The sequence below is a fragment of the Gracilinanus agilis genome, chromosome X, assembly GCF_016433145.1.
Source record: "Gracilinanus agilis isolate LMUSP501 chromosome X, AgileGrace, whole genome shotgun sequence".
Classification (NCBI taxonomy): Eukaryota; Metazoa; Chordata; class Mammalia; order Didelphimorphia; family Didelphidae; genus Gracilinanus; species Gracilinanus agilis.
This window is the reverse complement of record NC_058136.1, coordinates 79195238-79206643: the sequence shown is the minus strand read 5'-3', so window position 1 is coordinate 79206643 and position 11406 is coordinate 79195238.

Here is an 11406-nt window from a genome sequence, read left to right as displayed (position 1 = left end):
GTTAAAAGATGCCGTAGATAATGAAGTAATATCAGTATTAAACCTATATGCAACAAAAATGCTAAAGCATTCCCATTTCTAAAGGAAAAGACCAGTGAATGATGAGGTTGAAATAGATGGCAAAACTAAACTACAGTACTAGGGACTTCAAGCTTCCTCTCTAAAACTAGATAAAATCTAACTGAAAAATAAATAAGCCAAGGAAATGAAAAAAAATCTTAAATATGCCCGATACCTGGAGAGAACTGAATGGAAATAAAGAAGAATGGGCCTTTTCTTTAGCGCTCCATACTGCCTTTACAAAATTGACCATATATTAGGGCATAAACACTTTAGAGTTAAATGTAGAGAAGAAGAACTGTTAAATGTATCATTTTCAGATCATAATGCAGTAAAAATTGTATTTAATAAGGATCCATGGAAACAGAGATTAAAAATTACCAATGTAACTACCAATAATATGGAAAATAAATCTTGATTAATCACACATGTTAAAACTAGTGGAAATGTGCTTTGGATATGGGGGGGTTAAGGGGGGCAAAAGGGAAAGTAAAAACAAGAATCATGTAACCATGGAAAATGTTTCTAAAAAATAAAATATTAAAAAAATTAATTGGAAACTTTTAAAACGACCTAATCTTTTTTGAAAACCCTTACCTTCTGTCTTGGAGTCAATACTATGTATTGGCTCCAAGGCAGAAGAGTGATAAGGGCTAGGCAATGGGGGTTAAGTGACTTGCCCAGGGTTATACAATAGGGAAGTGTCTGAAGCCAGATTTGAGCCTAGGACCTTCCATCTCTAGGCCTGGCTCTCAATCCACGTAGCTACCCAGCTGCCCCCTAAAATGACCTAATCTTGAAGAATGAGTAGGTTAAAAAAGTGGTCACAAAAACAGTAAATAATTATCTTAAAGAGAATAATGAGGCAACATACTAAAACCTATGGGATGCAGCAAAAGCAGTAGATGAAAATTTATTTCTTTTAAATACCCATATGAGTAATATAGAGGAAGACATAATCAATGAATTGGATACAAAATTTAAAAAAATTCAATCCCCAATTACATGCTAAATTAGAAGTCCTAAAAATTAAAGGTGACATTAAATACATTCAGTGTAAGAAAATCATTGAATTTAAAAAATAAGAAATGAAACTTGGACTTGTTTTTAAGAAAAAAAAGCCTAATAAAATAGAGTAATCATTTGTTAATATGATTTTTTAAATAACAGAGAAGAAAAGCAAATCTCTAAAAGGATGAATATATCAGGAATTCTGGGATGGCTTAATATAAGGCAAATCACTGACATAACACAAAAATCATATGATTATTCGAATGGTTGCAGGAAAAGCTTTTGACAAAAAACATTTATTCCCACTGAGAATGCTTGAAAGTTATAAATGGTTTTTTACTAAAAATGATAAGAAGCATCTATGTAAAACCATAAGCTAGCATTATTTGTAATGGTGATGAGATAAAAACTTTCTCAATAAAATAAGGAATGGAACAAGGGTGCCCATTATCTCCACTACTATTCAAAATCATCTGCTAGCAAAAGAAAATGGTAGACCTAGCAGTAAGAAAAGGAAATCGAAGGTGTTAGAAAGGCTAATGAGGTAATAAATGTATCTCTTTCTGCAGATGATAGGATGGTCTACATAGAAAATTCTAGATATTTAATTAAAAAGCTTGTTGAAGCAATAAATAATTTTAGCAAAGTTGCAGGATATAAAATAAACCCACATAAATCATCAGCATTTCTATATGCCACCGAGCCATGTAAGAAGAAATATTAAGAGATACCCCATTTAAAATGACCATAAACATCATTAAAATCCCTGGGAGTATACCAGCCAAGACAAATCCAGGTGCTACATACACATGATTAAATACTTTTTAAAAATTTTTTTAAACATTTATTAATATTCATTTTTTAGTAAAGTTAACATGGTTACATGATTCATACTCCTACTTTCCCCTTCACCCCTTGCCCTCCCCCCACCCCTGGCCGATGCGCATTTCCACTGGTTATAACAATGTGTCATTGATCAAGACCTATTTCCAAATTATGGATTACTGCATTGGTGTGGTAGTTTCGAATCAAAATCCCCAATCATGTCTGCCTCAACCCATGTATTCAAGCAGTTGCTTTTCTTCTGTGTTTCCACTCCGGCAGTTCTTCCTCTGAATGTGGGTAGCGTTCTTTTCCATAAATCCCTCAGAATTTCCCTGGATCATTGCATTGCTGCTAGTACAGAAGTCCATTACTTTCTATTTTACCACAGTGTATTGGTCTCTGTGTATAATGTTGTTCTGGCTTTGCTCCTTTTACTATGCATCAGTTCCTGGAGTTCTTTCCAGTTCACATGGAATTCCTCTAGTTTATTATTCCATTGAGCACAGTAGTATTCCATCACCAGCATATACCACAATTTGTTCAGCCATACCCCAATTGAAGGACATACCCTCCTTTTCCAGTTTTTTGCCTCCACAAAAAGAGCAGCTATAAATATTTTCGTACAAGTCTGTTTATCTATGATCTCTTTGGGGTACAAACCCAGCAATGGTATGGCTGGATCAAAGGGTAGGCATTCTTTTATAGCCCTTTGAGCATAGTTCTAAATTTCCAGCCAGAATGGTTGGATCAGTTCACAACTCCACCAGCAATGCATTAATGTCCCAATTTTGCCACATCCCCTCCAGCATTCATTACTCTCCCCTTCTTTCATTTTAGCCAATCTGATAGGTGTGAGGTGATACCTCAGAGTTGTTTTAATGTGCATTTCCCTAATTATTAGAGATTTAGAACCTTTTCTCATGTGCTTATTGATACTTTTGATTTCTTTATCTGAAAATTGCCTATTCCTGTCACTTGCCCATTTATCAATTGGGGAATGGCTTGATTTTTTATACAGCTGATTTAACTTCTTGTATATTTGAATAATTAGACCCCTGTCAGAGTTTTTTGTTATAAAGATTTTTTCCCAATTTTTTGTTTCCCTTCTGATCTTGGCTGCATTGTTTTTGTTTGTACAAAAGCTTTTTAGTTTAATATAATCAAAACCATTTATTTTACATTTTGTAATTTTCTCTAACTCTTCCTTGGTTTTAAATTCTTTCCTTTCCCAGAGACCTGACAAGTATACTATTCTGTGTTTACTTAACTTATTTATAGTTTCCCTCTTTATATTCAAGTCATTCACCCATTCAGAATTTATCTTGGTGTAGGGTGTGAGATGTTGATCTAAACCCAATCTCTCCCATATTGCCCTCCAAATTTCCTAGCAGTTTTTGTCAAATAGTGGATTCATGTCCCAAAAGTAGGGCTCTTTGGGTTTATCATACACTGTCTTGCTGATGTCACTTAACCCAAGTCTATTCCCCAGATACTCCCTTCTGTCTCTTAGCCAGTACCACACCATTTTGATGACTGCTGCTTTATAGTACAGTTTAATATCTGGTACTGCTCGGCCCCCTTCCTTCACATTTTTTTTTCATTATTTCCCTTGATATTCTTGACCTTTTGTCATAACAAATGAACTTTGTTATAATTTTTCCTAATTCAGTAAAGAAGTTTTTTGGTACTTTGATAGGTATGGTGCTAAATAGATGAATTAATTTGGGTAAAATCATAATTTTTATTATGTTAGCTCATCCTACCCATGAGAAATAAATGTTTTTCCAATTGTTTAGATCTAGTTTTATTTGTTTGGAAAGTGTTTTGTAGTTGTTTTCGTATAATTGTTGTGTTTGTTTTGGTAGATAGATTCCTAAGTATCTTATATTATCTAGGGTGATTTTAAATGGTGTTTCTCTTTCTACCTCTTGCTGCTCTAATGTGTTGGAAATATATAGAAATGCTGATGATTTATGTGCATTGATTTTGTATCATGCAACTCTGCTAAAGTTGTTGATTATTTCTACAAGCTTCTTAGTTGATTCTCTGGGATTTTTTAAGTAGACCATCATATCATCTGCAAAGAGTGATAGTTTAGTCTCCTCCTTGCCTATTTTGATACCTTCAATTTCTTTATCTTCTCTAATTGCTACTGCTAGTGTTTTTAGTACTATGTTGAATAATAGAGGTGATAATTGGTAGCTTTGTTTCACTCCTGATCTTATTGAGAAGGCTTCTAATTTTTCCCCATTGCATATGATGCTTGTTGATGGTTTTAGATATATACTGTTTATTATTTTTAGTAAAGGTCCTTCTATTCCTATACTTTCCAGTGTTTTCAATAGGAATGGATGCTGTATTTTGTCAAAGGCTTTTTCAGCATCTATTGAGATAATCATGTGATTTTTGTTTGTTAGATTGTTGATGTGGTCAATTATGTGGGTGGTTTTCCTAATGTTGAACCATCCTTGCATTCCTGGTATAAATCCCACCTGATCATGGTGGATGATCTTCTTGATTACTTGCTGGAGTCTCTTTACTAATATTCTATTTAAGATTTTTGCATCTATGTTCATTAGGGAGATTGGTCTGTAGTTTTCTTTCTCTGTTTTTGATCTCCCTGGCTTTGGAATCAGTACCATATTTGTGTCATAAAAGGAATTTGGTAGAACTCCTTCTTTGCTTATTATATCAAATAATTTGTATAATATTGGGATTAGTTGTTCTTTGAATGTTTGATAGAATTCACTTGTAAATCCATCAGGCCCTGGCAATTTTTTCTTAGGGAGTTCTTTGATGGCCTGTTCAATTTCTTTTTCTGATATGGGATTATTTAGGTATTCTATTTCCTCTGCTGTTGATCTAGGCAATTTGTATTTTTGTAAAAATTCATCCAATCTCCTAGATTGCTATTTTTATTGCCATATAATTGGGCAAAATAGTTTTTAATGATTGCCTTAATTTCCCCTTCATTAGAAGTGAGTTCTCCCTTTTCATCTTTGATACTGTCAATTCGGTTTTTTTCTTTTCTTTTTTTATTAGATTGACCAGTACTTTGTCTTTTTTATCTGTTTTTTCAAAATACCAGCTTCTAGTCTTATTTATTAATTCAATAGTTCTTTTACTTTTGATTTTATTAATTTCTCCCTTGATTTTTAGAATTTCTAATTTAGTTTTCATCTGGGGATTTTTAATTTGCTCACTTTCTAATTTTTTAAGTTTCATGCACAATTCATTAATCTCTGCCCTCCCTAATTTGTTAATATATGCACTCAAGGATATAAATATCCTCCTGAGTAGTGCCTTGGATGCATCCCACAGAGTTTGGTAGGATGTCTCATCATTGTCATTCTCTTCAATGAAATTTTTGATGGTTTCTATGATTTTTTCTTTGACTAGCTGGTTTTGGAGAATCATATTATTTAATTTCCTATTAGTTTTTGATTTGCCTTTCCATGTGCCCTTATTAATTGTTATTTTTATTGCATTATGATCTGAGAAGGTTACATTTATTATTTCTGCTCTTTTGCATTTGTTTGCAATGTTTCTATGCCCTATTACATGGTCAATCTTTTTGATTGTACCATGTGAAGCTGAAAAGAAGGTGTATTCATTTTTGTACCTATTTGTTTTTCTTCACATATCAATTAAATCAAATTTTTCTAGGACTTCATTCGCCTCTCTTACCTTTTTCTTATTAATTTTTTGGTTTGATTTATCTAGATCTCAAAGAGGACTATTTAGATCTCTCACTAGTATAGTTTTACTATCTATTTCCTTCTTGACCTCTGCCAGTTTCTCCTTTATGAATTTGGATGCTCTGCCACTTGGTGTGTACATATTGAGCAATGTCATTTCCTCATTGTCTATACTGCCTTTAATCAAGATGTAATGACCTTCCCTGTCTTTTTTAATCATATCTATTTTTACTTTGGCTTTGTTAGAAATCATAATTGCCAATCCTGCCTTCTTTTTCTCATTTGACACCCAAAAGATTTTGCTCAAGCCCTTGACCTTAAACTTGTGTATGTCCACCCGCCTCATATGTGCTTCTTGTAGACAACATATGGTAGGATTTTGGTTTCTAATCCACTCTGCTATTTGCTTCTGTTTTATGAGAGAGTTCATCGCATTCACATTCAGAGTTACAATTATCAGTTGTGTATTCCCCAACATTTTGGTATCCTCCCCTAGTTCTACCCCTTCTTCTTAAACTAGTTCCTTTTAAACCAGTGGTTTGCTTTAAGCCAGTAACCCTTGTTCCCTCCCTTGATTAACCTCCCTTTCTACCTACTCCCTTATTATTCCCCTCTTTTTATTTTTAAGACCTAATGAATTCCCTCCCCCTTCTTCTCCTGTCCCTTTTTTGACCTCCCCACTACCCTGCTTCCCTTGGTTTATCCCTTCTGACTTTCTCAATAGGGTTAGATAGAGTTTTATATCCCAAAGGATCATATAGCTACTCTTCCCTCTCAGGGTTAGTTACACTGAGAGTGAGGTTTAAATATTACCTCTTAATGCTCTCTTCCTCTCCTTCTTATAATAGTATTCATTCCTTCCCCTTCCCATGCTTCTTTGTGTGTGATAGATTATCCTATTTTTCTCATTCATTCAAGTTTCTCTTGGTGTTCTCTACTATTCACCCCCCTCTTTCCCACCCCTATATCATCTTAGACCATTTAGTATTCTAACCTCTCCCTATGTATAATTCTTCTGATTACTGTAATAGTGAATAAAGTTCACTACATAGAATTATACATAACATTTCTCCACATAGGAATACAAATAATTAGATCTTATTGAAGCCCTTAAAAGGCAAATTTAAAAAATACGAGTTTTCTTTCTTTCCCCTCTATTTCTTATTTACCTTTTTATGTTTCTCTTGATTTTTGTGGTTGGATATCAAACTTTCCATTCAGTCTTGGTCTTTTCTGTGCAAATTCTTGGAAATCTTCTATCTTGTTGAATGCCCAAACTTTCCCCTGGAAGAATATAGTTAGTTTTGATGGGTAGGTGATCCATGGTTGTAGACCCAGTCCTCTTGCCTTTCTGAATATCATATTCCAAACTTTCCCATCTTTTGGTGTGGAGGCTGCCAGATCCTGTGTGATCCTGATTGGTGCTCCTTGATATTTGAATTGTCTCTTTCTGGCTTCTTGTAAGATTTTTTTCTTTTACTTGGAAGCTCTTGAATTTGGCTATGATATTCCTGGGGGTTGTCTTTTCTGGGTCTAGTGTAGAGGGTGATCTATGGATCCTTTCAATGTCTATATTGCCCTCTTGTTGTAGAACTTCAGGGCAATTTTGCTGAATAATTTCTTTTAGTATGGAGTCCAAATTACTATTAATTTCTGCTTTTTCAGGAAGACCAATGATTCTCAAATTGTCTCTTCTAGCTCTGTTTTCTTGGTCTGTCAGTTTCTCATTGAGAAATTTCATGTTTCCTTCTATTTTATCAGTATTTTGACTTTGTTTTATTTGTTCTTGCTGTCTTGAGAGATCATTAGCTTCTAATTGCTCAACTCTAGCTTTTAACGACTGGTTTTCTGTTATAATCTTTTGGTTTTCCTTTTCAATCTTGTCATTTCTGGTCTTCAGTTGACTTACCTCACTTTCCAATTGTGAAATTCTGCCTTTCAAAGTATTATTTTCTTGTCAGATCTCTTCCATCTTTCTCATCATCTCAGATTTGAGCTCTTCAATAGCTTGTGACCAGTTTTCATTATTTTGGGAAGGTTTTGATGTGATTACTTGTTTGTTCTCCTCTGCTGTTTGCTCTGCTGTCTGGACTTTCTCTGTGTAAAAGTTGTCCCGTGTTACAGATTTCTTCTTGATGATCTTTCTCTTTTGGGGTTCTAGACTCTGGCTTGCCATTGTTAGCCCTGCACCCTCTCAGGTTTTTCCTCATAACCAGAGTCTGTTTGTGCTGTCTAGGCTCCTGAAGTCTCAGATCTCATTGTTCTCAGGGTCAAGACTCCTGGTGGCCCCCTTGTTTGTTCCTCTGTCTGAGGATCATTTAAGAGTTTCAGGGCACTGTCTCCACAGTCTTGAACCCCTTTACACTGGGTCCTCACTCAAGGTCCACTCTTGGGCTCAGGATCCAAGTCCTCTCCTGGGCTCAGGATCCAGTTCCACTCCTGTGTTCAGGATCTGTGGACTCAAGAGCCTGCGATTTCACCTACGCTCATGGTCTGCGTTCAGAATCCGCACTTTCTTTAGCCTCTTGGGGTCTTAAGTCTTGCTGCTCTCAGGAACAGGCCCTGGTGACCCCAGGTAGCTGCCAAGGACTTAATGGGTGCCCCAAGCTTGCTCTGGCTCTTGTGAGCTGGCTTTGGCACTGTAGGTGGTGTGGGGTGGGAGAGGGGGTTGTTCAGCTTGCGTTTTAGTGAGAGCTGTTTCACCCCCTTATAGCATGGAAATGCCCCAATTCCACGTACCTTCAAAGCTGCGCCCTGTTGTGGAGTCACTTTGTTCATCTGGATTTGTTTTCATGGCTTCTTGAGGAGTCCTATATGTTTCAGTTAGGAGAGGTGAAGCAGCTGCTTTTTACTCAGCCACCATCTTAACCAAGAAGGGAATAAATACTTTTTATACCAATAAAGTCAGATATAAATAATTGGAGAAATGTTCATTGTGCATGGGGGGGCAAAGCCAATATCATAAAAATGACAATGATTTTAAAGTAATCTACTTATTTAATGTCATTCCAATTAAATTTCCAAAAAAAAATTCATACAGCTAGAAGAATTAATAAAAATTCATTTGGATGAAGCAAAGGTCAAGAATATTAAGGGAAATAATGAAAGGAAATAGAAAAGAAAGAGGTCTAGCAGTACCAGATCTTTAACTGTATTGTAAAGCAGTAATTATCAAAACTATCTGTTACTGGTATGTAATTAAGATTTGCTCCCTAGGACTCTAAATCCGAGGTTCCAATGTTCCTTTTCACTTTAGGTACTAAAGTGGGGACCATATAAGTTTCGCATAGCTCTGCCCCTCGCTCTCTTTTCCCCTGATGATGTCTGGGAAAGTGAGCTTCATGCCAGTCAGGAGTATCTATACACATGGGTTTACTTTTCGTTATATAATTAGGTTCGAACTTCTATTTTGTTTAGTTTATTTTCTTTTTACTTCAAGTGATTATTAATAAACTGTATAAAATAAAATACTTTGAGTTATTGGATATTAATTTAAATCTTACACTGGTTAAGAAAGTTGGATATGTGGAATGGAGTAGATATATGATATACAGCAGTAAATGATTAGAGTAACCATGCTTTTGATAAATGTAAAGATTTAAGTTTTGGGTTTAAGAATTCACCATTAGGCAAAAACTGTTGGGAAAACTAGAGAGCAATCTTGTAGATATTAGGTATTTTTAATGGGATTTGCTTAATCTCTCCCTCTGTCTCCTTAAGATGCTAGAGAGCAGGATTTCCAAGTAGATCAGAAGTGACAGATTCAGTGAGCCAGTAACCAGAGCTGAAGATTTTATTACCAAAGAGACCAGGACCTGAGAAGAGGAAGTAGCCTGTCCTCTGACAGGAAGTTAGGGTCTACAGTTGGTCAGTAAGGAGAAAAAGGAAGCAGCCACTGACAGTTGAAGGTCTTTTGCTTCTGGGATCTCTAGAGAGCAGGAAGTCTGTCTTTGAGGGAAGGTTCTGTTGGCAGTTGGCTGCTGACAGTTGGGCTGCTATAGAAAACTGATTGAAGGAGTGAGTGGTGGCTGTCTATTATTTTAGGGAGTTAGGCAGTTAGTGAATAATATATAGATAGAGCAGAATGGAATAGGCAGAAGAGCCAGGCAGAAGAACCTGTGCCGAGAAGACAGAGATAGTTTTAGGAAAGTTCAGGTAGTTATTAGAAATTTTAGGTATATTTATAGAGTATAAGTTTAATAATCTCTCTTTCCTCTTATCTATCTTTCTATCTATACATCTTTCTTAGATCAAACAACGTTTCTGTTAAACTTTTCTCCTCACTTTGTCTAAATCCTTAATTTAACCCTTATAGTATAAAGCAATATCTTATACTATTTACTAAGGTATGGTCAAAAAGGATGCATGATCTAAATACAAAGAGAGATAGTAGAAGAACATGGAACATTGCTATCAAAAGTGTAGATAGGAGAATTTATGAATAAATGAGAGACAGAGAGCATTGTGAGATATAAAATGGATAATTTTGATTCTACAATATTAAAAAGTTTCTGTACAAATAAAATGAATATAGTCAAGATTTGAAGGAAAGAAGAAAATTAGGGAAAAAGATTTAGACAGTTTCTCAGAGAAAGGTCTCATGTCTTAAATATAATAAGGAACCCTGTCAATTTATAAGAATGGGAGTCATTCCTCAGTTGATAAATGGTCAAAGGATATGAAGAAGCAGTTTTTGGAGAAAGAAATCAAAGCTATACACTGTCATATGAAAAAATGCCCTAAGTAAGTCATTATTTATCAGACTAATGCAAATTAAAATAATTCAGATTTCTTTTCTTAATTTTTGAAGTTCCACCTTAAGTAGAGATCTAAACAGATTCCCAGTATAAAGGAAATCATAGTTTAAGGCAAAGAAGCTGTGGCCAGAAGTCAGGAAGACCTGGGTTTAAAACCTTTGAAGTCAGATGCTGACAAATACAACAATTTAGCATAAATTTTCTACATGCACTCTTTATAATGTTGAACCTAACCTAATTAAGATTGTTTGCATAGATGTTCACTTTCAGATCATTACCTTGCTAAATTCTGCATGCATGTTTCTCTTATCCTTCCGTATCCATGAAAGATGTAAACCTTCTTTTTTGTAAAAGTTTGGAATCTTGTGAGCAGTTGGAATACATTTTTGTCTAATGTGAAAGCTGATGAGAGAACTGTATTTAAAAACAATTTTTTACTGATTAATTAATTTAGAATATTTTTACTTGGTTACACAATTCCTGTTCTTTCCCTCCCAGACGAATCATATTATAAACTAGGATGCTTCTCTTTTGTGGGACAAAGAGTGCCTTTCTTTGCAGTTTCTGGATTTGGATTTATGAAGGTAGTGGTGACTAAATAAATTTCTTTCTTATCTAATATATTCTTTGCCTCTACTGTTTTCCTTTATCAGACAAATTTCCTCATGGTGGATACTTAGTTGATACTGAAAAACAGTATAGAGTAAATGTATAATTGTAGAGTAACATAGAATTTGTTTTTAACAAGTTCTGTGTCTGTGAGACTTTGGAAGTTTGTGTCTCTTTTTCAAAATGCCTCCAGAGTAGTCTCTTGATATTTTTGAGTCATTGATTTGCCTAATTAGTATCAGTAAAAAATAAAAAAATCCACAATGTACCAGAGATCTCAAATAGAAAAGCAATTAAATTAAAGTTTCTTTTTTTAAAAAATTAAGCTCATTTATTTGTTTGTCTATGTGTTTTTTATTTAATTAATTATAATTTTTTTCCATGGTTACATAATTCATATTCTTACCTTCCCCTCCTCCCACCCTGCTCCCATAGCCAATGAACAA